The sequence below is a fragment of the Tursiops truncatus genome, chromosome 19 (assembly GCF_011762595.2).
Source record: "Tursiops truncatus isolate mTurTru1 chromosome 19, mTurTru1.mat.Y, whole genome shotgun sequence".
Lineage (NCBI taxonomy): Eukaryota > Metazoa > Chordata > Mammalia > Artiodactyla > Delphinidae > Tursiops > Tursiops truncatus.
Window position 1 is genome coordinate 1,150,803 of NC_047052.1, and position 25,459 is coordinate 1,176,261.

At 60.5% G+C, this 25,459-nt stretch overlaps 1 long non-coding RNA gene across 1 annotated transcript; it reads right to left on the reverse strand.

Annotated features, from left to right (window-relative positions):
• Nucleotides 1-1,010: 1,010 nt before the first annotated feature.
• On the reverse strand, nucleotides 1,011-10,031 carry LOC141277135 (uncharacterized). The gene is made up of 3 exons (XR_012327935.1): nucleotides 9,115-10,031; nucleotides 8,078-8,876; nucleotides 1,011-7,200 (listed from the first exon to the last, which is right to left on the reverse strand). It is a non-coding gene; the product is annotated as an uncharacterized lncRNA (long non-coding RNA).
• Nucleotides 10,032-25,459: the final 15,428 nt, after the last annotated feature.

A 25,459-nucleotide genomic window follows, 5' to 3' on the forward strand; every position in this document is an offset into this window, starting at 1 on the left:
AATTTTTATTATTTTTTTGTAGGCAATCCAGTGTTGAAAAGTTTGCTTCATCATTTTGTGGTGTTATCTTTGGGTTAAGAAACAGGATCAACTAAAAAGAAAATTTCATAGAGTCCTGGTGGATTTTACCACACTGTGGCTTGTAACCTATTTGCTGGAAGCACCATAAAGTTCTCAGTAGTAAAAATCAACCTTAATTAGCTTATAAATTGAAAAGCAAATTTTTTTTGTGTGCTGTCTTAAAATGAGAGTTCCAGGGTGGGATTTTCCCCATAGCAAATAATAAAAATAGGACTCCCGGCTGGCAAAAGGACATAGACCACTGAAAGCTTAAGCATTTAAAACTATTCCCAATGTTGTTAAAAAGTAGCAACAGGTCCAAAATGGAGTCACTTATGCTAAGCCTATCAAGACTTAATACCTAATTTAATTGAAGTTGTAGCCTCTCCCTAGAGTGGTAATTTAAACCCATCAGTCAGCACTAGGGAGGTGATCTGCCTAAGACCCCTGCATCCCTTAAGAGAAGGAAGGTGCCCTTGCTGGAAGTAACCCACCCTTTTAACTTCCTTGTCCCACCCTCCTGTGCCTATAACAACCTCCATTTTGTACAGCTTTTAGAAGCCTTTCTGCTTGCTAGATGGCATGCAGCCTGATTCATAAATTGTTGAATAAAGCTAATTAGATCTTCAAGTTTACTCAGTTGAATTTTTAACACTGATTTCTTAAAAATAATCAGCTCAAAAAACAGAAACAAAAACAAAATAATAATCAGCTCAACACAAACGTTAATCATTTTGTAAAGATACTGCGTTTAGGGGCTTCCCTGGTGGCACAGTGGTTGAGAGTCCGCCTGCCGATGCAGGGGACACGGGTTCGTGCCCCGGTCCGGAAAGATCCCACATGCTGCGGAGCGGCTGGGCCCGTGAGCCATGGCTGCTGAGCCTGTGCGTCCGGAGCCTGTGCTCCGCAACGGGAGAGGCCACAGCAGTGAGAGGCCCGCGTACTGCAACAACAACAACAAAAAAAGATACTGCGTTTAAATATCAGAGCTTAAAATTTTACACTCTTTCCACGTGGATAAACAGCTCTGTATCTTATTAAATGCAATCAGCTTAATGTCCTTGATCAGAAGGACATCATGTGGCATTGGGAGTATTTTTACAGCTTACCAACTGCCTTCACAACCATCAGGGTGGAGCCACACCGAGCCTACTGCAGAGCATCAAACTGTCCATGTTACAATAGGAACCTGCCCTTAGAGGGACCCTGGGCTTGGTCGAATGCTCTGCTGTCCTCGCCTTAAGACTCTTAATCATTTTTCAACAAGGGGCCCACGTTTTCACTTTGCAGTGGACCATGTGTGAATGCATGAGCGAGAGAAGAAATTGAGGGCATTGACATGGAGCTACCATTTGACCCGGTGATGTCACTCCCAGAGAAATGAAATGTGTGCACAAAAACCTGTACACGAATGTTCCAGCAGTGTTATTCACAACAGCCCCAGAGTGGAAACAACCTAGGTGTCCATCAACTGATGATGGCTCAGTAAAATGTGGTCCAGGGAATTCCCTGGGGGTCTGGTGGTTAGGACTTGGCCCTTTCACTGACAAAGGCCCAGGTTCGATCCCTGGTCCAGAAACTAAGATCCTACAGGCCGTGTGGCACGGCCAAAAAAAAGATGTGGCCCATCCGTACGGTAGAGCACTACTCAGCCATACAGAAGACTGAACTCTGTCTAAGAAGAGATGCCGTAGCCCAACCGTGAGAGGACACAAGAAGGTGGAAGGGGGCTCTCGCCAGAGCCCGGAGCCTGGACTTCCAGGTTCGAGAGAGCTGTGAGAGATAAATGTCTGTAGTTGAAGCCCTCCAGTCTGCGGTATCTGTTATGGTCGTCTGAGCTGACTAATGCGTTCTATTTACATGGAATATCAGAAGACGCAAATCCACAGAGTCAGAAAGTAGCTGAGAGGTTACCAGGGGCTGGGGGTGGGGGATGGGGAATGACCACTTAATGGGGACAAAAGTTCTTTTAGGGGTGATGAAAATATTCCAGAGTCAGGCAGTTGTGCTGGTTGTACAACTTCGTGAATATACTAAAAACCATTGAATTGTGTTCTTTAAAAGGGTAGATTTTGGGGGGTGGGAGGAATTGGGAGATTAGGTTTGACACATATACACTATTGACAGTAGGTATAAAATAGACGACTGTCGAGAACCTACTGTACAGCACAGGGAACTCTACTTAATGCTCTGTGGTGACCTAGATGGGAAGGAAGTCCAAAAAACAGGGGATATATGTATATGTATAGCTGATTCATTTTGCTGTACAGTAGAAACTAACACAACATTGTAAAGCAACTATACTCCAATAAAAATTAATTTAAAAAAGGGTAGATTTTATGTCATATGAATTATACTTCAATAAAGCTATTCTTTTTTTAAGAATCTCTTTAAGAAATAAAGCTATTTAAGAAATAAATAAATAAAGCTCTTTAAGAGATAAAGCTCTTTAAGAAATAAAGCTCTTTAAGAAATAAATCTCTTTAAGAATAAAGCTATTCTTTTTTTAAGAATCTCTTTAAGAAAAGAGCAACTAAGCCTGTGCACAACTACTGAGCTTGCGCTCTAGAGCCCGCGAGCCACAACTACCGAGCCCTCATACTACAACTACTGAAGCCTGCCCTCCTAGAGCCCGTGCTCCACAACTAGAGAAGCCACCGCAATGAGAAACCCACGCACCGCAACGAAGAGTAGCCCCTGCTCACCGCAACTAGAGAAAGCCCGTGCGCGGCAACAAAGACCCAACGCAGCCAAAAATCAATCAATAAATAAATGAAAATTAAAAAACAAAAGGAAAGAAATGAAGGGAGATGGTAGAGGACAGGAGGTGGGTGGGAGCTGAGAGGCGGTGGGAGAGGCTTGGGGGAGGGGACTCCTCATAGGTGAATCTCTGAGTGTCCTCCCGTTTCTCCCTCCCCTCGCCTCTGGATCCAGCCACATTCACCACCTGCCAGGATTAAGACCACAGCTCCAGCTCCTCCCCCCGTTTCCCACTCTGACACTGCCCCAGCCCTACCCTCTCCTGGCACTCAGAGCCACGTGTCTAAATCTCGGATTGGTTCCAATCTCATCACTCCGGCCTGAGACCCCTCCAGCAGCTCCCTCTGCCCCCAGATAAAACCCAACCCTGAGTGCGCTGCCCCGGCTCTGTACCCCCGGGCCGCTGCCGGCCCCCCAACGTCCCCCCACCTGGGGTTACTAATCACAGTGTTTTCAACATCTGGAGTGTGTGTGTGTGCGTGTGTGTATGGGGGAGGGCGGGGAGGTGCATTTAGAAAGACAGAAAATGGCCAAGGTGGGATTAGAACCCAGGTCTCTCTGAATCTAAATCCTCGACTTTGAGCCACTGACTCCCCAAGTATAACGATGCAAGCAGTGCTCTCTAGGCCTCAGTGTTCCGGCTCTGCGAAGTGGGGCTATTCACCCCTGCTGCCTCCCTCTCAGGAGGGAAGGAAGAGACAGGAGGTGACAGGCACAAACATCTGTCCTTATATGGACTCACAGCAGGTCTGGTGCCCAGCGATCTCGTGGAATCCTGGGAGGCAGCCCCACCATTCTCTCCGTTTTATAGTCAGGGAAATAGAAACTGTAACATCTAAGAGCTGGGATTCCACCCCAGGCAGTCGGACCACAAAACCCAAGTGACCTAGTGAACGAGGCTGTCTCCAGATTAAGGTACTCTGGCTGTGGCTGTTACAAAAGAGAAACGTAAACATCTGTTTCATCCAGCCCTGGTCATTTGGGGTCACTGTCACCGGCAGCCACTGTGATATTAACTGGCGTATCCCCCCACATTCTGTGGGACAATACGTGTGGTCCCATCAGGCAAGGGCCTTTGGGTCAGCTGAGCCAATGGGCCTACATTAACATTACTTATCGTATAAAATAGCTGTGGCCATGGGCTGTGACAGACATCTGCACGGCCATAATCGTGGAATGCTGGATGGGAACTTAAAGGTGTGGTAATCTGCATTGGGCCACGACCACCTTGGGAAACAGCCTGGCATTAGTGAGAGCAGTGCCCGGGATCAGCAGCTCCACCCTAGACAGCGGGGTCCCTGGATCGTCAACAGCAACAGCACCTGGGGATTTGTTAGAAATGCACATTCTCAGGCCCTGCCCCACTCCTGCTGCTTGAGAATCTCTGGCTGTGGGCCAGCGGCCTGCAGGTTAACAGGCCCCGGGAAAGAGTAAGAACCACTGGCCTGGGACTCTCTTGCCCATCCCAGCAACGATGTTCATAGGTCTCTTCGTAATAATCAAAAGAACAAAGGTGAAACCCAGAAATGGCCCAAATGTCTACAGGTGATTGTAATATCACACAATACTTACAAGATTGTAATTGTTTTTTGTTTTTTTTTTTGCGGTACGCGGGCCTCTCACTGCTGTGGCCTCTCCCGTTGCGGAGCACAGGCTCCGGACGCGCAGGCTCAGCGGCCATGGCTCACGGGCGCAGCCGCTCCGCGGCATGTGGGATCTTCCCGGACCGGGGCACGAACCCGCGTCCCCCGCATCGGCAGGCGGACTCCCAACCACAGCGCCACCGGGGAAGCCCAAGATTGTAATTGTTTAGCATTGTAACATATGGATCCCAAGCTTCTGTGTAGAAATCTATACATAAATCTATACAGGGGTGAAGCGAAGCTGCTTCCGAGGTGGGAGGGGGCGCTGGGTGCCCCGCTGAGGAGCCATGGGGCCACGGGAGGCTCCTAAGCAAGGCAGTGACATGAAGGGCGCGGCAGGCGGTTATTTGAAAACCCCTGTCTGACAGCTCTTGCGTCTGGATCACCCGGGGGTCTGCCGCGTTTCCCCTGGTTTTCAGCGAGCTGGCCCTTTTTCAGCACACGCCTTGTATTTTCAATTTGCTGTGGGACATTGTGGATGAATTATCTACTCCCAAAGAAGGCGAGGCTTCATGCTTCCCGGCAGGTGGTTTCAGCAGATCACTGGGCCCTGTTAAGATTTGCTTCTAGTCACCAGGGCTGGTCCGTGCTCCCGGGGAGGAGGCCTTCTACGCCCACCTCCCCGTCCGCAGGCTCCATCTGCAACCTGTCTCTCCCAGTGCCGCACATTGTTGGCTCCGCGCCGCGGCCCTTCCCCCCAGGTGCTTTCCGCTGGTTCCTGAGGTTCTCCCCAGGGTGGGAGCTTCCCCTCGAGCCCCAGCCGGCGCGTCCCGCCTCCTCAGCTCAGCACGGCTGTGCTTGCTCCTTTCTGTGCCCCGACGCCACGGTGGGTGCAGGGCTCACGTTGCCCTCTGCCTTCGCTCAGGGCTCATCCCCTCGACCCCGCCCCAAATGCCTCAGCGTATGCGTGTGTCTTTATGAGTTTGTCCGGGGGCGAGGGTGAGCCCCGCACGAGGGCTTCTGTCTGAAAGCCCCATATGCGAAAATGAATCTGCTGGACGGATCCACCGGGAGGAGGGAACCAGGAGTCCTCGCCTCTCCAAGCGACCGGATGCCAGTCAGCCACCAGAGGGCGCGCCAGTCCGGGCATTTGGGGTCCCATGCTGGGAGGGTCTCAGGCTCCTGGACGTTCAAATGCTGTCCATCCCCTGCACTAGCTCACGGTCACGTGGTGAAGGGCACAGGTGGGCGCAGGCTCATGTGCGGGCCCTGACGTGCACACACGTGCACACTCCCCCATCTTCATCCAGACCCCACTCACATCGCAGCAGCCCCTACGCAGGCGCAGTGAGAGGGCTCCACTCTCAGGAAAGGATGGGCTCCACCGTCAGGGGTGCTGACCCCGTGGGACCCCTCGTCCCTCCAGGCTCCATCCTGGTCTCATGGGGGTCCCGGCACTGACCCCACCTGGCTTCCTTCCCTCCCTGGAGACATCCAGGGGCAACCCTGAAACCCAGCCAACGGGTGGCTGCCTGCCCCTGTCTCATGAGGTTCACAGGCCCCGGGGAGGTTAGGGGAAAGGGGTCCTGGGACCTCCTCGCCTGAAGCTGTGTTGTTTCTGTGGCCCCAGGGCCCCTCGCACGGCAGGGCCTGGGCAGGCTGGTTCTGGTGAATGAATGAATGATTTTTTTCTTTTGGCCTCGCCGCACGGCTTGTGGGATCTTAGTTCCCCCACCAGGGGTCGGACTGATGCTCTCAGCAGTGAAAGTGCAGCGTCTTAACCGCTGGGCCGCCAGGGAGGTCCTGATGAGTGAATACTGAGCTAAGGGATGAAGGTCAGCTCAGTTCCCACCTCAAGGCCTTTATCGAGGACCCTGGGTTCCCTCCCACGGTGGACAACCCGGGTGCGGCACTTTCACACCCCAACACCCTCCTCCACTTCGGCCACCAACAGAGCCCATGTGAACCCGCAGGCCATGCTGTGGTCCAGCTGGCAGCTTCCTATGCTGAAGACAAGTAGACTGTGGTGGCCGGGCTCCAGGACGGCCCCAAGGGATCCTGCCTGCCTGCGGGGACTGAGCTCCCCAGCAGCCCCTCAATCTGGCTGGGCCTTGGCGACGCAGGGGACAGGGTGCTGAGCTGTCGTGTCGGGAGCCCGGTTGTCTGCTGGTCTGGCTGCAAGGAGAGGCAGAGGCCCCGTCCAGCCGGCCCATCCTCCCTGTGGGCACTAGACAGGCAGCCGGACACCATCCCAGCCATCCTCACGTGCAGAAGAGCCGCCGGCAGAAAGGCGGGATAACAAGCATGCTGTAGTGTCAGTCCTGCGCTGGGGGTGGCCAGTCACCTGGCACCAGACGACCAAGGCGGCAGGGGCAGTGCCATGGCGGGGACCAGGCGCCCCACCCACAGGTGCCCAGCCTCTGTGTGAGCTCACTGCCTGAGTGTGACTTTTCCCCTTTCAAGCACCAGCCTGCCTAGTCCCTTTACACCTACAGCCTTCTGTCTCTGCCTCCGTCTTCTTTGACACAGACATCACGTCACTCTCCGGGAGCACCTCCCACCCCACCCCTTCCTCACCTGGCCTGGAGCCATCCACTCCTCTCTGCCCAGATTCCAGCAGAGCCCATGGCCAAAATACCCTGGCGTGCTGCTCAAATATTCATTAATAACCAGACAGCGTGGCCATCGACCAGCCAGAAGGGCCTCCGACATAGGACCAGACATTTACGCTTTGGATCCTGGGCCGTGGAGACGTCTAGATGGTTCCAGGGAGTAGCAGGGCATCAAGGTGGAGGGCCTTGGGACCAAATGCAGGAAGGATCCCATGAGACAGGCAGCCTTTCAGTGGGGCATTTCATCTCCTTTTCTTTCTTTCTTTTTACAATATATTAAAAAAATATTTATTTATTTGGTTGCACGTGGTCTTAAGTTGCGGCAGGCTGGCTCCTTAGTTGCAGCTCACTGGCTCCTTAGCTGCGGCATGTGAACTCTTAGTTGTGGCACGCATGTGGGGTCTAGTTCCCTGACCAGGGATCGAACCCAGGCCCCCCGCAGTGGTGGCTCGGAGTCTTATCCACTGCGCCACCAGGGAAATCCCTCGTCTCTTTTCCTAACTACAGAATCAACCCACGTTTATTGATGCAGACAGAGAAACAAGGTGACCCAGGTGCTGGGTGTCCCTTTTCTCCAGACATTTCTGGAGCCTGTGGCCTAGGACACCAACTTTGTAGAAGGAGAGATTTGGGTTCAGATACCAGCTTTACCATTGACTAGCTCTGTGGCTTTGAGCTAACCAACTTGTGCCTGTGAGGCTCTGCTTTCTCTTCTGAAAAACGGCGACAATAACAGTCGTCACCATGAGGGGATAGTTGTGATGGCCACACAAGATGCCCAGGGCTGGGCCCCACGCCTGGCACATGCCAAGCTCCTGGACGATGGCTGCTACTAGACACGAATACATTTTGCAAACAGGTGAGAGCGCTCACCTACGATCTGCAGCCCACCCTTTAACTCAACGGATCGCGGGCCAATCAGTTTTTCTCAACCACATCTGTTTTAACTGCCAGACATCCAGCTGTGGGGACACAGCATCAAGTCCTTACCACTCTGAGTGGATATCTAAGTTGTCAGCGAGTTGCCTTACTGTGAACAAGAGCTCCGTAACTGCGTCATACCTGGGAGAAGCCACCGAGGGTCTCTGGGCTGCTCGGGCGGGGTGTTGCTGGCTGCAGGACTCCAGGGGCACCCGGCGGGTGGAGACGCGGGCAAGTCTGCGGGTTGTGGTCTGTCCACAGGTGAGCTAGTGGGTGAGAACTCAGGGCGGGTGAGGCATTCTATACATAGGTGCCGGGCGGCGATGCCTCTGCCCCTCTGGCACCTTTTTCCTGTCCGAGAGAAAGAGGAGTCTTGCGCCCGAGAGCCAGGCGAGTGGTGTAGCGCGAGGGCCGAATGTGAGGCTGGAGACAGATTGTGGTCCAGCCTGGTGATTTCAGCACCAGACAGCAGGAGAGCAGTCGAGAGCGGTCCTGGGAGTGGAATTCCCAGGGGAGGGCCATTCTGGAGGAGAGGGGAGAGGTGCAGGAGGTGGGCTAGGGGTGGCAGGGAGAGCCAGGGAGATCCCCTGCCTACCGGGTACTGCGGAGCCCTCCGTGTGGCCCTCCCAGTGTTCCAGGCAGCCCCAGTGGGGAGCTGGGCTGCCATGTTTGGGGCAGTGGGACCACAGCCTGCCCGCCCGGCATGCTGTCGCTTCTGCCGCCCTTTCTCCTCCCCAGCGGCCCTCCCCCCGCCTCCACTCATCTCTGTGTCCAGCCAGGTCCTGGAAATCACATCTTAGGGACCAAGCAGATGAAAATGCACTCAGCGAGGATTCACGTACAGGAGTGTTCACCACAGTGGCGTCTGATTCCCCCAAACTGGAAACAACCCAGAAGTCCACTGAGAGTCCATCCTGAGTGGACATGCTGCAGCCCAGCCCTACGGCAGAGAATCACACAGCAGGGGAAATGGATGAGCTGGTTAACACAGCCAGGTGAGTCCCCACCCGCCGGTGTCAGCGGAATAAGCAGGACACAGTTGCAGTGGCTCTGGTTATAGAAAGCTCCGAGGCGGGCACGACACAAGACAGTGATGGGGACGCCCCCGGGGTGGGGGCGGGCGGTGGCAGCCTTGTGCTCGCTTTACTCATTCAACCGTGGTTTCATGTTTCGTGCACCTTTCTCTGAGTATGCTGTGCTCCAAAATCAAGACGTGAAGAAACAAGACAAGACACTAGGTGTCGCTGGTCTTTCTGGGAGACGTATTCAAGGTCACTTCGCCTGGACGCTCCATTTGGGGGCCAGGGACCGCACGCTACCCAGGTCCCTCCAGCCTGAGGCATCCGGGCCTGGCACCGGAATCTGCACTTTAAATGCCTTGGAAGAGCCAGGCCGCTGGCCAGCTGCGATTCCTGCTTTCTGAGCCAGCGGAGGGGCCCCTTCAGGCTAAAAGAAGGTGTGCCAGCCGTGGGGTGCACAGCGGCAGCCCCAGCCCGGCAGGAAGGGCGGGGCACCCCTGCTCCCTGGAGCCCCCAAGCCAGGCCCCCAGTCCCGCTCCTGCACCCCTGCCCGGGCCTCAGCCTCCCAGCCAGCACGGCGCTCCGCTCAGGGTCCCCTCCGCCTCTCCAGATCACAGTGGAAGGCCCTCGGGGGGCGGTCCCCACACCAGACTCACCTTCAGATTCCAGACATCGGAGCCCCCCGCCCCCCGCCCCGGTAATCCCAGCCTCCCAGGTAAGGGGACCAGCCCACGCCCTCCCCACCTCCTCCCCGGGTCTCCGCCTCTTCCTGTCAGGCTCTAGGGGCTCAGCGGGCTAGCGGGGTCCTTCCCAGCCTGGCGAACCTGTGGCCTGGGGAAGGCAGGGGGTTGGGCTTTCTTCTCACAGGTGTCCCTGCGCGGGAAGCTGCCTCGGTTGCCTCCAGCCCCGCCAGGGCGGCAGGCGGGGGGGCGGGGAGAGGTTGGCGGGGGCGCATGCGTGTGACCACGCAGCACGTCTGTGGGCGGCACTGCAGCCTGCAGAACCAGAAGCCCTGCTGTGGGATCGGCTCTCTTCTGCCTCTGTCCCCCTCTGGCAGGAGCAAGGTGCTGAGGCTCTTCGCTGGGTAAGTTCTCAGCTGGGAGACGGTGGTCCCGGCTGCTCGCCTGGTGGAAGGCTTTGTTCAGACAGGCTCGCGCAGGCAGGAGGGGGATGGAGGTGAGCAGGAGGGGGGCCCCGAGACACCGAGGCGGCAGGGACCGCCGGATGAGCGCCGGGCCGCAGGGGCCCTTGCACACGGGGGTGGGGGGCTGCTGGGAGAGCTCTGGGCCTGTCCTGACCCCGGGCCGCCGGCTTTGGGGTCGCGGCGGCTGCTGTGACCCTGGGGCCATCGTCTCCTCCAGCTAAACGGGAGAGAGGCTCTTTTCCGGGAGAGCGAGGGGCCTCAGGCCGCGTGGATCCGTGTGTGGGAGTGTCTGCAGACGCTTGTGGGCACAGGTGTGTGGCGTGTGTTCTGGTGCTTGTGCACCTGGTGTGTGAGCGCGGACGGTGTGTGTCTTTAGCTGCAGCACAGATGCCTGGGTTGTGATGTGCATTTGTGTACTTGTGTGTGCTTTTGGTCCCCGTGTTGTGGGTACAGGTGTGCGTGGGTAAGCGTGTGCATGCAGAAGTGGGTGCGTGTGTGTGTGTGTCGTTGTGTGTGGCGGGTATGCTGTGCAGGGGGGTTTGGTTCGCGTGTGTTGTGTGTGTCTGCATTTCTGCGTGTTGCTGTGCACAGGGGCAGTTGGGCTGTCTGTGTGGGCAGCATTTGTATGCGCCTGTGTGAACACCAATGTGACTGTTGCACGCGTGTGCGGTGCAGGTGTGCTGTGTGTATTGCATGTGTGCGCGGGCGTGTGGCCGGCATCCTGGGGCCACCAGGTCTCTCCCAGCCCCGCCCTAACTCTGCACCCTGGGCCCTGCCCCGTGGCCACAGCGGGGGCCCCCCTGTGAAGCTCTGGTGGGGTCAGCCTTGGATCCGTCTGCTCAGCAGAGCTCCGGCTCCGCTCTGGTCCTGGGTCGCCTGTCCAGCGGGGAGGCGGGGCTGCCAGGGGCGAGGCTGCGCTCTGAGGGAGCTGGCACGCGGCACTGCTGGCTGGTGACACCTACGGGGTTAAAGGCTGGAGGTGCGTGGTGCGTGGTGTGCGTGTGTACGTGTGCTGTGTATCGTGTGGCATCAGTGTTGCGTGTGCCCTGGGCCTTCACGCGTTTGCCTGAGTCCCAGCTGTGACTTCACCCCTCAATCCGCTCACGATACAAACCCTTTTTGCCATCACTCCAGGAGCTGAGAAGGGAGAGAGGGGCGCCTATGAACCCCGATGGGTGGAGGGGGGCTGGCTGACCCTGGCGTTTCCAGAGCAAGAGGGAGCAGAGCCCGCGTAGCCGCGGCTGGGGCCCTGCGGACGCCCTGGGTGTTCCCGTCTCATCCACTCCGCACAGCCCACCCGGGATTGAGCTAGGACCCCCTGAAGGATGGGGAGACTGAGGCCCAGGGTGATTAAAGCCTCAATTTTAACATTAGTAACGGACATGCGACAGGTGCCAGGCTCCGGGCCCCAAAATTTCCGTGCCTGCCGTTTTGTGGGACTCTCACCGTGTCCCTGAGAAGCAGGTGTCTTGATTCCCCCAGGTTCACAGACGAGCTGGCTGGGGCTTGGACGTGCCGTGCGGCTTCCTAGTGACAGGGGGCAGCTGGCCGCTGGGCGCTCCGGAGGCGCGTCCTCCCAGGTAGCCTCCGCTCCGTCTCGCATCTTAGGTATGACGGTCGTCTGCATTTACGTTCCAGGGGACTGAGGCTGGCAGAGCGAGCGGCTCACTGACTGTACTTGTGGCACAGGCCAGAAGGAGCATCCCTGTTCTGTCCCTCGCCTGGCCAAGCAGTCACGTCACGGGCGCCCGGTCCCTGCGTGTCCGTGGGGCCAGGCTCTCTGGAGAGGCAGCGTGGGGCCCGGCCGCTGGTGTGGACGCCTCCCGGAGTCCCCTCCCCCTCCAGCGCCTGCGCAGCCATCATGGAAGACGGGAGCGGGCCGGGCAGCCCCAGCGCCGTGGCCCTGGTTCCCATGATGCCGTCCCCAGCCCCGAGTACACGATGGTCTCGGTCTTCCTGGTGTTCCTTGTGTGCGCCGTGGGCATTGTGGGCAACGCCGTGGTGGTGCTGACCACACGGGACGTGCACACGCCCACCAACTGCTCCCTGGTCAGCCTGGCCCTGGCAGACCTTACTGTGCTGGCGGCTGCCGGGCTGCCCACCGTCTCCCAAAGCTTGGCTGGGCAGTGGGTCTGCGGCCACGCCGGCTGCCTGGGCATCCGTGCCTCCAACTCCTCTGTCCCGCGTTCGCCGCGGAGCGGGAGGTGCACCCCAACCCCTCCTGCAGGCCAGGACTTCCTGGCCACGAGCCTTGGTAAACTGAGTCTGCTCCCCATTTATGGAGGGGACGCTGTGTGGGACCCTGCAGGAAACCGGCAAGGGCGGGGGCAGGCGCCGGGAAGCGGGCTTCTCATCTCACCTCTGCTACTGACTTGCTGCGGGATGCCAAGGCAACCCTGCACTTCTCTGGACTTGGTGTCCCCACCGGGAACGTGGGCACTGGGACTGGACAGTCTCTTGGGCCTCTTCCAGCTATGAAATTAACACCTGAGAGGCCATCTAGCCTCTAAGCACGTGGACGCTGAAACCCACTGACCGGGTTCAAGCCCAGCTCTGCCTCTTCCCAGCTGCGTGGCCTTCAGCACATTGGCCCAGAGGGTTAGGATGTCTCGTCCAGGGCTACACAGAACGGGGACATAAGCGAGGCCTTCTGACATCCATACACTGGCCCGGTCCTGGTTCTCCCCTGCTGTGCCCATCTAGGGTAGCAATGTCCTTGACCCCTCAGCCGTGACCTTTGGCGGTGGACAGTAGAAAACCCACCCTGGGATTTGCACAAAGGTCAAGGTCTTCGCAAGGGTACTCTGAACCTTGTGGGCCTGGCCGGACCTCGAGGGGCTGCACCTTCTGACTCGGCCCTGCCCTCCCCTCAAGACTGGCACCTTTGCTCTGCCAGTCCCCGAAGCTGCCTCATCACGGCATCCCAGGTCCCCTATGAAAGGGGCAGTTCCACCGTTGCGCCCACATTTGGTTCTCCATCGGGGAATCTGATTAGCTGAGTGGACCACCCTCCATGGCCCCATCCCAGGGGTCGGCAGGTGGGTCACGTGACTGCCCTGTGGCCTACAAGTGCCTCGCCATCTGACACCCAAAGCGGCCACAGGCCGTGTGCATCGTGGCGCGGGCCAAGTGCATCGTGGCTGGCGTCTGGGGGACCACGTCCGTCTACTGCCTGCTCTGGTTCTTCCTGGTGGCCTTGGACGCTGACGGGCACCGTCTTCTTTGTTACGCCCTGCTGGAGGCCACCGTCCTCTGCAGTCTCATAGGGAGGGTCTTGTTCCAGAGCTCCCCGGCCCACCTGCCACAGCTCGGGGACCAGCTCGGGGGGCAGCACGGGGGTGATGAGGACCGGCCAGAGCCCGGAACCCAGGGGAGGCAGCTCCGTGGGCCAGGCGGGGTGCAGCGGGCAGCTGCTCCGGGGCCAGAGGCTCCCCTTCTTCCAGGAAGCAGGTGGGCAGGAGTGGCCAGTGGGGAGCAGGGGTGGGCGGGTCGGTTTGCAGAGAGGCAGGGAGATGCGGCAGAGGCGTGAATGGACAGAGAGGGGGTGCTGGCTCCTCGTTCGTCCACCCACTCACTCGGCAGGTGTCCCCTGGGCACTGACTGTGTGCCAGCCCAGTTTCTAGGTGCAGGGACACAGGGGAGAACAGAACAAGCCCCGCCCCCGGGGCTCACGGCAGGACAAGTAAACATGGACCCTGTCAGAGGAAGAAATGGAGCCCGGGGGAGTGGGAGTTTAGGGGAAAGTTCGGGAAGACCTTGCTGAGGTGATGACTGAATAAAGATATGAGGTGACCAAGCAGACACCCGGGAAGTGGGCCAGGTGGCGGGGGAGGGGGGCAGGGGAGGGTCAGCAAGGATGGGGGGCCCCAGAAGCACTTGGCTCTGAGTGGAGGGAGCCGGGGTTCTGAGCAGAGGGGCTGCACCCTCTCCAGTTTCAGGGGGATCCCCATACGTTTGGAGCCCGAGACAGGTGTGCACAGGTCCTACATGTAAGCACACGGGCACTCGGAGAGGCTGAGGCAGGGGGAAGGCTGAGCAGAGAGGGCCCCTGTGGATGAGCAGCAGAGATGTGAGTGGAGGGGGAGAGACACAGAGGGAGACACAGAGACAGAGACAGAAACAGAGACAGACAGAGGGAGAGATGGAGAGACAGAGGGAGAGAGACAGAGAGAGAGAGACGGAGAGAGAAGGAGAGACAGAGGCAGAGAGAGAGATGGAGAGACAGAGGGAGAGCCAGAAGCACAGAGCGGCCAAGGCCTCTGGCACTCGGGGTGTAGCATGGCCCCAGCACAAAGCTATGGACAGAGAGATGTCGAACTTCCTGGGGCAAAAGAGTGACGACTTCATGGGGACCCCTCTCCCCACTACCCCTCCACAGACCCGTGAAGGACACTGCTATTCTCCTGATGCCACAAGTGGAAGAGGGAGGCTCAGAGAGGTTAAGTGGGCTGCCCAAGGTCACACAGCTTATGCCTGCCGGCTCCAGCACCCATGCTCCCACCCGCTGCCCCTGCATCCTGAAGGTGGCAGCGGGGAGGGCCCAAGCCTAGAGCAGATGACAGGCCCCCCTGAGACCTCCCCTCAGTTCTGGGGCCCATAGGAAGCTCCTTGTGTGGGTCAGTGGAGGCTGCCCTCGGAGGTGGCCAGGACATGTGCCCCTTCCCCTCCCATTGACCCTCCTCCCTCACAGAGAAGCCGGGACCCTGGGCTGGCAGCTGGAAGTGAGGTGGAAGAGCCCAGAGTGTCCCTGTCCTCAGCCCCCCTCCTGACAGGATTGTCTTCTGGGCCTGGCGACTCACTCCTGGGCTGAAAGAACAGATTGGGGTGTAGAATGGGGATATGACCGTGGCTGGCTGGGCCACTCGGGACAGTGGTGAGCACAGGCGGGCTGCAGGAGAAGCTGGTTCATGGTGCGTGTGCCGTGTCATCCTTGACTCTGAGCCTCTGCTTCCTCTCCTCCTTTTTTTTGTCTGTGTGGCTTGCGGGATCTTAGTTCCCAGACCAGGGATTGAACCTGGGTCTGGCAGTGAAAGTGCCGAGTCCTAACCACTGGACCACCAGGGAACTCCCTGCTTCCTCGTCCTTCGTGTGGAGATGAAAACAGAACCACTGGAGGGCCCGGTGCAGGGGACGCAGCCCCAGCGTCCACCTGGGGCCTTCCTGTGTCGCCCCGGGCCCGAGGCCCCGCTCCAGGCGTCCGGTCTTCACTTGCTGGGCGTCTGAGAGGTCTGGGGGATAGGGTGCGCCAGGGGGCTCAGGGCAGTGAGTATGTACCACCTGAAGTGGGGCTATTTCACGAGCTATCAACCAGCGCAGCTCTGAATGCCGGCCCCGGGCTCCTGCACAGGAAACGTTTAGCACAGAGTCATACGCAGTGGTAGTTTGAGTGATTATTGTAGTAACGTTCTCATCGCTTAGCAAACGTGCCCTGAGGCAGGAGCCATGTCCCTCGGTCACTTGGTGTGCCGGGTGCCAGGGCCTTCCCACCCCTGCCCTCCCGCCCTGCAGGTCACCCCGATGCTGGTGGAGTCGTGCCACTCTTTGCCGTCCGTGGATGCCCTACCGCACACTGGTGCTCCTCTACTCCTTTGTGGCCCGGCCTTTCCTGGACCCCTGGGGGCTCCTCTTCTGCCGCACCTGTGTCTACACCAACAGCGCCATCAGCCCCATCATCTACAGCCTCACGTCCCCGAAGTTCCGGCTGCCTTCCAGCGGCTGTGCGGGGGCGGGATGGAGGAGCCAGAGAGGCGCACGGCTGGCCTCAGCTCCACCAGCTACGGCGTGGACCCCAGAAGACGCAGACCCGCGGGAGTGAGGTCACGGGCCCTCAGGCAGCTGGGCCCCCACTCCAGGAGCAGGGCCTGGTTTCAGCACCGTCTGAGGGCTGCCCTCCCCCTGCCCAGCCCCTCTCGCCTCCCTCGGTTTGCTCCTGTGCTGGGTCCTGTCCTCTGGTGGCTGGCAGGGCCAGGAGAGGGGAGACACTCCTTTGTCAACGGCTCTTCTGGGTCCCCGGTGCCTTCCCTCCCCATGAACGAGGACTGGTCACGTGTCCTAGTTCTGGCCCGGTGGCTGGACTCCATTTGGGTGGCTCCCTCCCCTCCTCTGGAAGTGGGGGGGGGGTAGGAGCAGGAAGAAGCTGGGAGGGTGCCAGCCTTCACTGGTGTAAAGTTGGGACCTTCCATCTGTTATTATTCATTCGTTTAAGCACTCTGTTTTCCACCTGATGGGTATTACAGCAATGCATTTCCAGTCTCTCACGATAGCCTGTGTCAGTCCGGCTGTGGGCACAGCCCGTGTTGCGACGTTTTCCAAGCGGGACGGTGCCACCTAGTGCCACATAGAAAGGGTACCCAGCTCTACCCTGACACCCAGACACCGCTGGCAGACTCGCCACTCACATGTGCTGAGGCTGGCCGGTACTCGGGCCTCCGGCCTCCTCCCCTTGAGCTCTGCCCCTGGACCACAAGCCCCGAGTGGTGCTGCCTTGGGTCACAGACAGCAGAGCGCTGTGTTTCTTCGGGGCCCTCAGCCAGAAACAGGAAGCCTTCCTGAACCTCCTCGCCCGAGGTGTTCAAGCTCTGCTCTCGTGGGGCCCGCTTTGCTGACCACCGCCCTCTACACCCAGCACCGGAGGGGCAGGTCCGGGCGTGGGACGGCCAGGCCCCAGGCTTCTTCCTCTCGGACTCCATCTCTTTTGTGGGCGGAACACTGCAGCCAAAGGCATTGACAATCCAGGCGTCAGGTGGCAGAAGCAGCCCTCCGCGGGGGAGCCAGATGTGTTTCTGGGCCAGCTGGGGTGTGGGACCGTTGCCTGGCCCGGTTCTCAGAACCTCAGGCCTCAGTTTCTTCCCGCCACTTCCCAGGCGAGACTCTGTATGGAAAGTGCTTTCAAAGTCGCGGGCGGGGACACAGATCAGCGGTTGTCACCTCTCCTGTGACTCCAAGCGCCAGCAGAGCCTGGGCCGAGGGCCACATGCCAGCGGCCAGGACCTGGGACCCCAGAGCCAGCCCTCAGGTCAAGGGCCCGGCGGGCGGCCTGCTATGCGTTGAGCCGTCCGGGCCCCGGGGGAGGACGCGGCCTATTTACAGGGGCCGGATAGTGTCGGCCAAGCAGTACTTACTGATGCCCGGCCTTCCATTGGTGCTCGCGGCTGTCCATCCTGCTGATCCACCAATGAGGGGAGAGCGCGGGTGTGAGTGGGTGTGGCCGTGGTCACGTGACAGCCGCAGCCGGCGGCCCCTGCTGGCTCCTTGCCTGCCGCCTGTCCACGCCGCACCCTCCTCCTGGTGGTCCTTACCGACGGTCAGGGGCTCCAGGCCAGCCCGCTACAAGCAGCCCTTCTAACGCAGCAATGACCCTGTCAAGGGGGACGTCCAGTTCTCCCGGTTTTACTGATGAGGAAACAGGCCAGGAGACCTTCAGGCGGTCACCTGTCCCCTGTGGGTGAGCCGCTGAACTCCTGACCGCAAAGCTCGTTAGGCCAAAGGCACAGGACCCTGACCCCATCCCCATTCTCTCCGAAGTTATTTTCCTCTTGGGCCCCGGTGATGCTCATTAAAGCAGATTTTCCGTGGACGCTTGTTTGGGAGGACGTCTGTGTGTCCAGAAGTCGCCCAAATGTGACTTCCAGGATGGAAGGAGGTGGGAATGGGGAATTACTTTGGTCAGGGAGGAAGGGCGTCCTGAAAGCTGGGGCCGTGGTGGGGTCTGTCCCCAGAGAGAGCCGAGGGACAGATGGGGGACGATGAGAAGATGGGGCCTCACTGGACGGAGGGCGCCCTCACCTTGACCTTGTGGCTGAGCTCAAGGGATGGAGGCTGCCTGCGCGTGAGCATCTCCTGTGGCCACTGAGGGTGTGTGGGGCCCAGGTCTGGGCACTGGCGTTAAGAGGCCAGCCCCGGCCGCGTTACTTGCTGTCCCGAGACCTGAGCCGTGGCCCCTTCTTCCTTCATCTGTGAAATGGAGGCGAGCTCTGCAGGCCTTCCTGCGTGGGCGCCGACGGACGCAGCACAGCTGGGACAGCTTTTCCTGCTTCCTCTGTTCCTGGCTTCAAGCTTTGTTTCTGGTACCTTCTGGACGGTCTCCTGACGCTGAGGTTACCTCTCCGGCCAAACCGAGCCCCCGCTGTGAGCCTTCGGGTCTCCTCCTGGCCTTTCTTGATACTCTTCCCATCGCTCCGTCACACACCTGGGCTCGGGTGCCCCTGCACGCAGTTAAGACCGGGCCGAGGGAGGGTACTTGTCACGGGGGTCCGGCCTCACCGCTGTGCCGGTCCCGCTGTCTGAACCGCTCTGCTCCTTTCTTTTGGCATCGGGACATGTCCCTGCCAGGGAGGGTGACTGCTTTATTGTCCCTTACCCAGGACATGGGCGCAAATCAGGAAATAAGTTAATTTGGGCACCCCACGCCCCTGCAAAGGAAAGAAGGGAACTTCTGAAAGTCAGAGAGGACCCCAAAGCGCTGCCCCGCTGCCCAGGAGTAAGCCTGTGCTGTGGCTTCGCTTTACACACAGCTCTCAGGAGCGCTGCTGGGTGGTCCAGGGCTCCCCAGACCTGGTGTGCGTCAGGCCCTCTCCCTGAAGCCCCTCGCTCAGTCACTCCGACTTCTATTTCCTGGTTCTCACAATAGCCGTTCCCACGTTCCACCCCCTGGGGAGCCTCAAAAATTCCAGCGCTGGGCCTGGGCCCGGGGTTCTGGGCGCCTGCAGGAGAGGGGCCAGAGCTGCTCGGCGGGAGCACTGCCCTGGGTGGGAAACAAATCCCCGACAACGCGCTCCGCTCTACGGGACGCGCCAGGACAGGCAGACAACCCCAGCCCCCCCCGCTGGGCGCCCCAGCCCTTAACTGTGACAGCGCCTGTGACAGGCGGCACCCCCAGTTTAAGGGGACACAGGCCAGCACTGTGCTCTGGGTGGATTTCCCACCCCGAGGGGCTAAAAGCGAGGCAGCTTTGGTGTGTGGAGGGTGACACCAGGGGTTCACTCCCAGCTGGGCTGGGAGGCCCGCGGGCACGTGTGTGAAGCCTGACCTGCGGCGGCTCAGAACTCAAGCTGTCCTGGACGACGCAGAGGAGCTGTCGCCACGTGGGAGTAGATGCAGCAGTTAGAGGTTCGAGCGGGTGCTGCCTGGGAACAGGCCCACAAAACGGTGCTCGGAAAAGGGACGGTGCCAGGGCCCCGGGCGGGGTGTGCCGTGCAGCGCCCTTGGGCCATCGGGACAGCACGTCTGGTGCTGGCTTACTCGGTGCCATTCGGAGCCCCCCCCCCACCGAGGCTCTGCTCTGTGATGAGTGTGTGTGGCCCTCGGGGTGGATGCCAACGGGCTGCTGAGGGCGCGGGGCCGGGTGCTGGCCCAGCGCGGGCGGAGCCAGCGACTCCTGCTGCCCCCTCTCCGGGAGCCTGTGTGGGTCACCCACTCCCCCCACCTCCAGCAGGGGCCGCCGTGGGTGCAGGGACATCGCCACACTCCCCAGTTCAGCGCTGGGCCCTGGGGGCAGTGGGCTCCCCTGGGAAATGCTGGAGCAGCCAGGGTGTCTGGGCGGGGCGTCCCCTCTGAGCCTGTGCTCCCAGAAAACAGGGGCAAGTAAGAAGCCTCACAAACGCCTTGTTTCTCGAAGCGCCCTGGGAGAAGGCTTACTGCAGAGACTCCCCCGAATGAAGTGAAGTTGATTCACTCTTCCTCAGGACCCCCTTGAGGACCCCAGATACCCCCAGGGTTACCTACGACTAGGCCAGACCCTGAGCCTCCAGCTCCCCGATCTTCATCTCGTGGTTGATTCGCTGAGATTAGAGCCACTTGTTCCCCTGAAACTAGCTACGGAGAAAACCATTTCCAGTTCAGCTGACCGAGATTCCCCTGATTGCCAAACAAGCCCAGCTGGAGACCACCCCCGTCACCCGCAGGCCACCCCCGTCACACCTCTCCTCCCCCCCACAGGAGCCCAGGGCAGGGCCGCCTGCCGGGACGTCTGGTCTTCGGCCCCGGGGAGCCCCCCGCTTGCTCTGGGTCTGCGGTTTGGCTGTCACTGCGGGCTGAGCGGGCCCCACGGTGGCCCACGTGTCTCTTGTGAAGGCCGCAGGCCGCAGGGGCGCAGGTGTGCTGAGTTAGTATCCACTCAATTGCTCACGTGTTCGCCGCCTCCTCCCGACATCCCAGCAGGCACCGGGCCCAGAGCTTGTTTTCCCTCGATTTGCGCGGTGCTGGTCTCCTCCGGCGCGCGGCTCTCACCCACCTCACCGGCCTGCGAGGCGGTTTTTCGGTTGTCACAGGGCTGGGTGGAGCCAGCGGTACTCAGTGGTCGGCCCAGGGGGTAACTGAAGTCACCATCGTGGAGGTAAGAAGCCTGTTTGCAGTTCCTTGAGCTTTGTGCGTGGACACGAAGGGCTCTTTGCACTTTTTGAAGCCGCGCTGGCCGTTCCACCGGGTAGCTGAGGAGACGCTGTGCTCGGCTTCACGTGGAGCCCGAGCGGGCGGTTCCCTGTTTGGGGGCATCACGTCATTACAGCCAGTCAGTCGGGTTTGCGCCTGGGGCAGTGCCTCTTTAGCCACTGCCTTCACCGGGAGCCTCCCCCTCCAGGAAGCCCTCAGGTAGCCCCCAGCTGGTGGCACCCCCAGCCCTCCCACATCTCACGCCTCCCTCCCCTCCCCACTCCTCTCTCCCCACCGCTCCTTCCTCTCCCCAAAACTCCCGACACCCTAGCACTTTTCCCTAGGTGCTCAGCGTTGATTTATGGGCCCTGGGGTAGTGAGTGCGTTGCGTGAGACTTTGAATTCTAGTCTCCAGCGCTCCTGGGCTACTGGCTCTTGTCCAGTGGCTGGCTGGTCAGGCCGTCCAGGTGCGGCAGGTCTCGCCTAGCGCGGTGCGCACGGCTGGGTGACCCCGGAGAGCCCCTCCCTCAGGGCTCTGGTGTCTCAGACCGAGCTCACGGGCTGAGCTGGTTCTGGAGGATCAAGGGGACTGAGAATCCTGCATGAAAGAAATTGCAGAGCAAAATGCCAGGGAAGAAGGTTCACCAGAGAGACGAGTAAGGACAGGCAGATGTGTGTGGACGCAGGTGCCTTTCCGCTCCTTTAACTGCAGGCGGGGCTGGGCTGGCCTGGGGCGATGGGACGCCCACTCCCCTGCTGGGTTCTGGCGTGTTCTCAGGCAGCAGGTGCCTGGTGTCAGCGCCACACAGATGCACAGCCTTTGTCTTCCTCCGACCCCAGGACGCTTCAGGCCTGCCGCCCAGGGCGCTTGGCGCCCCCTCTGGTCCTTCAGGGTCTTGCATCCTCGGGAGGCTCAGGTCCCCCAAGCCTGCATCTCCCTTGTCCTCCTCGCGAGGCCAGGGGCCCTCTCAGCCTCTCCCGCCCCCGCCTGACTGAGGAGCTGGGGACCCCGGCCCAGACCACAGGCGCCTGCTGGCTCGGTGGGAAGGAGGGTGCCAGGGGGCGTGGTTGGCTCTGGGCAGGGTTGCTGTGCTTGGCCTGGGCCCCGGGTTCCAGGTGCTCAGTCCAGCCACGTGAGGATGCCCGTGTCAGGACCCTGGCTCAGAAGGGGTTTGGTGACTGAGAAGGCATTGTCCGGGAGGCGTGGCAGCTGCCTCCTGGCGCTGGGCGGGGCGACTGATGCCGCCAGGGTGGTCCTCAGGGGAGGGCCTGGGGCCAGCAGGCACGGGGAGAGGTGTCCGTGGCCCATGTGAGCCCCCCAGCTCTCTCTGGACTCCCCGAGGTGGCTCCTGACTTTGAGCTCGGGCAGCAGGGCCGGGGAGAAGTTGGGGAGGCGGCAGGTACGCGGGGGGTGTGAGGGTTAGGAGAGCCATGCTCTGGTGGGAACAGCCCCAAAGCTTGGGAGACGAGGCCCCCGCCTCTCAGCGGCCACTTGGAACAATCCTCACGCTGGTCCTGAGGGTGAAAGAGGGTGAATTGCGCTTTGTCGGTGGTGAAGTGTTCTTGTTCTGGGGGCTCGACGGACACCTGGGTCGTCGCTGGGCTGCGGGGGGGCCGGGGGAGGGGGAGTTACCCGGGGGCTTGGCCATCTGAGGTCCCCAGTGGAGGGGAGGGGGCCTTAACAGAGGCTGGGGGGGGCAGAGAGCTGGGCTGCGTGTGGTGGGAGTAGGGGCCACGCACAGATTCCTGTCCCGCTAGAGACAAGTGGCAGGGCTGGGGCCCTGCACTGACATCACCGAGCCTCCAGTTGCTTCTTCAGGAAACAGAGCTCGCCCCCGTGAGCCGGGTGGAGGGGTGATGAGTGGTTACTCTCGCAGTTCTCAGAGTTTGGTCCGTGGAACCCTCAAGGTCTGTGACGTCAAAGCCCCTCAGACGCCACTTGCCTTTGTCACAAGGTGACGTCTGCTCTGATGGCCTCGGCCCGGGCTGTGCTCACGGTGTCCCCACAGCTGACGCTGTCCTTGATGAGGCCCCAGCCCTTAACTGTGACAGCGCCTGTGACAGGCAGCACCCCCAGTTTAAGGGGACACGGGCCAGCACTGTGCTCTGGGTGGATTTCCCACCCTGAGGGGCTAAAAGTGAGGCAGCTTTGGTGTGTGGAGGGTGACACCAGGGGTTCACTCCCAGCTGGGCTGGGAGGCCCGCGGGGACGTGTGTGAAGCCTGACCTGCGGCGGCTCAGAACTCAAGCTGTCCTGGACGACGCAGAGGAGCTGTCGCCACGTGGGAGTAGATGCAGCAGTTAGAGGTTCGAGCGGGTGCTGCCTGGGAACAGGCCCACAAAACGGTGCTCGGAAAAGGGACGGTGCCAGGGCCCCGGGCGGGGTGTGCCGTGCAGCGCCCTTGGGCCATCGGGACAGCACGTCTGGTGCTGGCTTACTCGGTGCCATTCGGAGCCCCCCCCCCACCGAGGCTCTGCTCTGTGATGAGTGTGTGTGGCCCTCGGGGTGGATGCCAAAGGGCTGCTGAGGGCGCGGGGCCGGATGCTGGCCCAGCGCGGGCGGAGCCAGGGACTCCTGCTGCCCCCTCTCCGGGAGCCTGTGTGGGTCACCCACTCCCCCCACCTCCAGCAGGGGCCGCCGTGGGTGCAGGGACATCGCCACACTCCCCAGTTCAGCGCTGGGCCCTGGGGGCAGTGGGCTCCCCTGGGAAATGCTGGAGCAGCCAGGGTGTCTGGGCGGCATCCCCTCTGAGCCTGTGCTCCCAGAAAACAGGGGCAAGTAAGAAGCCTCACAAACGCCTTGTTTCTCGAAGCGCCCTGGGAGAAGGCTTACTGCAGAGACTCCCCCGAATGAAGTGAAGTTGATTCACTCTTCCTCAGGACCCCCTTGAGGACCCCAGATACCCCCAGGGTTACCTACGACTAGGCCAGACCCTGAGCCTCCAGCTCCCCGATCTTCATCTCGTGGTTGATTCGCTGAGATTAGAGCCACTTGTTCCCCTGAAACTAGCTACGGAGAAAACCATTTCCAGTTCAGCTGACCGAGATTCCCCTGATTGCCAAACAAGCCCAGCTGGAGACCACCGCCCTGTCACCCGCAGGCCACCCCCGTCACACCTCTCCTCCCCCCCACAGGAGCCCAGGGCAGGGCCGCCTGCCGGGACGTCTGGTCTTCGGCCCCGGGGAGCCCCCCGCTTGCTCTGGGTCTGCGGTTTGGCTATCACTGCGGGCTGAGCGGACCCCACGGCGGCCCACGTGTCTCTTGTGAAGGCCGCAGGCCGCAGGGGCGCAGGTGTGCTGAGTTAGTATCCACTCAATTGCTCACGTGTTCGCCGCCTCCTCCCGACATCCCAGCAGGCACCGGGCCCAGAGCTTGTTTTCCCTCGATTTGCGCGGTGCTGGTCTCCTCCGGCGCGCGGCTCTCACCCACCTCACCGGCCTGCGAGGCGGTTTTTCGGTTGTCACAGGGCTGGGTGGAGCCAGCGGCACTCAGTGGTCGGCCCAGGGGGTAACTGAAGTCACCATCGTGGAGGTAAGAAGCCTGTTTGCAGTTCCTTGAGCTTTGTGCGTGGACACGAAGGGCTCTTTGCACTTTTTGAAGCCGCGCTGGCCGTTCCACCGGGTAGCTGAGGAGACGCTGTGCTCGGCTTCACGTGGAGCCCGAGCGGGCGGTTCCCTGTTTGGGGGCATCACGTCATTACAGCCAGTCAGTCGGGTTTGCGTCTGGGGCAGTGCCTCTTTAGCCACTGCCTTCACCGGGAGCCTCCCCCTCCAGGAAGCCCTCAGGTAGCCCCCAGCTGGTGGCACCCCCAGCCCTCCCACATCTCACGCCTCCCTCCCCTCCCCACTCCTCCCTCCCCTTCCTCCCCACCGCTCCTTCCTCTCCCCAAAACTCCCGACACCCTAGCACTTTTCCCTAGGTGCTCAGCGTTGATTTATGGGCCCTGGGGTAGTGAGTGCGTTGCGTGCGGCTTTGAATTCTAGTCTCCAGCGCTCCTGGGCTACTGGCTCTTGTCCAGTGGCTGGCTGGTCAGGCCGTCCAGGTGCGGCAGGTCTCGCCTAGCGCGGTGCGCACGGCTGGGTGACCCCGGAGAGCCCCTCCCTCAGGGCTCTGGTGTCTCAGACCGAGCTCACGGGCTGAGCTGGTTCTGGAGGATCAAGGGGACTGAGAATCCTGCATAAAAGAAATTGCAGAGCAAAATGCCAGGGAAGAAGGTTCACCAGAGAGACGAGTAAGGACAGGCAGATGTGTGTGGACGCAGGTGCCTTTCCGCTCCTTTAACTGCAGGCGGGGCTGGGCTGGCCTGGGGCGATGGGACGCCCACTCCCCTGCTGGGTTCTGGCGTGTTCTCAGGCAGCAGGTGCCTGGTGTCAGCGCCACACAGATGCACAGCCTTTGTCTTCCTCCGACCCCAGGACGCTTCAGGCCTGCCGCCCAGGGCGCTTGGCGCCCCCTCTGGTCCTTCAGGGTCTTGCACCCTCGGGAGGCTCGGGTCCCCCAAGCCCGCGTCTCCCTTGTCCTCCTCGCGAGGCAAGGGGTCCTGTCAGGCTCTCCCACCCCCGCCTGACTGAGGAGCTGGGGACCCCGGCCCAGACCACAGGCGCCTGCTGGCTCGGTGGGAAGGAGGGTGCCAGGGGGCGTGGTTGGCTCTGGGCAGGGTTGCTGTGCTTGGCCTGGGCCCCGGGTTCCAGATGCTCAGTCCAGCCACGTGAGGATGCCCGTGTCAGGACCCTGGCTCAGAAGGGGTTTGGTGACTGAGAAGGCATTGTCCGGGAGGCGTGGCAGCTGCCGCCTGGAGCTGGGCGGGGCGACTGATGCCGCCAGGGTGGTCCTCAGGGGAGGGCCTGGGGCCAGCAGGCACGGGGAGAGCTGTCCGTGGCCCATGTGAGCCCCCCAGCTCTCTCTTGACTCCCGGAGGTGGCTCCTGACTTTGAGCTCGGGCAGCAGGGCCGGGGAGAAGTTGGGGAGGCGGCAGGTACGCGGGGGGCGTG